Source organism: Arachis duranensis, chromosome 1 (assembly GCF_000817695.3).
Source record: "Arachis duranensis cultivar V14167 chromosome 1, aradu.V14167.gnm2.J7QH, whole genome shotgun sequence".
Taxonomy (NCBI): Eukaryota; Viridiplantae; Streptophyta; class Magnoliopsida; order Fabales; family Fabaceae; genus Arachis; species Arachis duranensis.
In genome coordinates, this window is record NC_029772.3 from 79,051,794 (window position 1) to 79,053,575 (window position 1,782).

Genomic DNA, 1,782 nt, shown 5'->3' on the forward strand with positions numbered 1-1,782 from the left:
GGAACTGGCATAAAACTTGGAGTTAAACGCCCAAACTGGCACCAAAGCTGGCGTTTAACTCCAGAAAAGGTCTCTACACGAAAAGTATCAATGCTCAACCCAAGAACACACCAAGTGGGCCCCGGAAGTGGATTTTTACGTCATTCACTCATTCCTGTATACCCTAGGTTACTAGCTTACTATTAATAGGATCTTTTGACATTGTATCTGTACCTCATGACACTTTACACGTTTCTTTGCGTACTTTCCATGGCATGAGTCTCTAAACCCCATGGTTGGGGGTGGGGAGCTCTGCTGTGTCTTGATGGATTAATGCAATTACTACTATTTTTCATTCAATCATGCTTGCTTCCATTCTAAGATATCACTTGTTCTTAACCCGGATGAATGTGATGATCCGTGACACTCATCATCATTCTCAACTATGAACGTGTGCCTGACAACCACCTCCGTTCTACCTTAGATTAAGTAGATATCTCTTGGATTCTTTAATCAGAATCCTCATGGTATAAGCTAGAACTGATGGCGGCATTCAAGAGAATCCGGAAGGTCTAAACCTTGTCTGTGGTATTCTGAGTAGGATTCAATGATTGAATGACTGTGACGAGCTTCCAACTCTTGAAGGGGGGCGTTAGTGACAGACGCAAAAGAATCACTGAATTCTATTCCGGCCTGATTGAGAACCGACAGATGGATAGCCGTGCCGTGACAGGGTGCGTTGAACATTTCCACTGAGAGGATGGGAGGTAGCCACTGACAACGGTGAAACCCTTGCATACAGCTTGCCATGGAAGGAGCCTTGCGTGTTTGAAGAAGAAGACAGTAGGAAGCAGAGATTCAGAAGATGGAGCATCTCCAAAACCTCAACCTATTCTCTATCACTGCAAAACAAGTACTTATTTCATGTTCTTTTACTTTTCACAATCAACCCTGATAATTATTGATATCCTGACTAAGATTTACAAGATAACCATAGCTTGCTTCAAGCCGACAATCTCCGTGGGATCGACCCTTACTAACGTAAGGTATTACTTGGACGACCCAGTACACTTGCTAGTTGGTTGTGCGAAGTTGTGTTTATGCCATGGTGTTTGTTAGTTGTGCGGGGTTGCAAAAGTGTGATTGCAATTTCGTGCACCAAGTTTTTGGCGCCGTTGCCGGGGATTGTTCGAGTTTGGACAACTGACGGCTTATCTTTTTGCTTAGATTAGGACTGTTTATTTTTGTTGGTTTAGAGTCTTTTAGTTGAGTCTAGTTCATATTTTAGGTTTGGTGTCAATTGCATGCTTTTGTTTTCTTTTAGTTTTTCGAATTTGCATGTCCTTAGTCTCTTTTTGATCTTTAAAAATTCTAAGTTTGGTGTCCTCTTTGTGTTTTTCCCTTAAAAATTTTTGAAAAAATTAGTGTTTGATTTTCTAAAAATTTTAAGTTTGGTGTCATTTTGTTGTTTTTCTCTTTCCTCTTTTCAAAAATCAAATCTTTTTCATAAAAATTTTTCAATCATATCTTTCGAATTGCTAATCTCAAATAACTAATTGATTCAGTTCTCAATTTTCTTTGATCTTATTTTCTTTTTGATTTTCGATTTTTTTATTTTAATTTCCTTTTATTTTATTTTATTTTATTTTTTTCGGTTAATTCAAAAAAAAAAAAACAAAATTTATCTATCTGCAATCCATACCATTTCCCTTTATCCATTATGGACCTAAGTGGGATTGATCAGTCCAAAAGAACTCTGGGGTCATATGCTAACCCCATTACAGCTGCATATGGGAGTAGCAT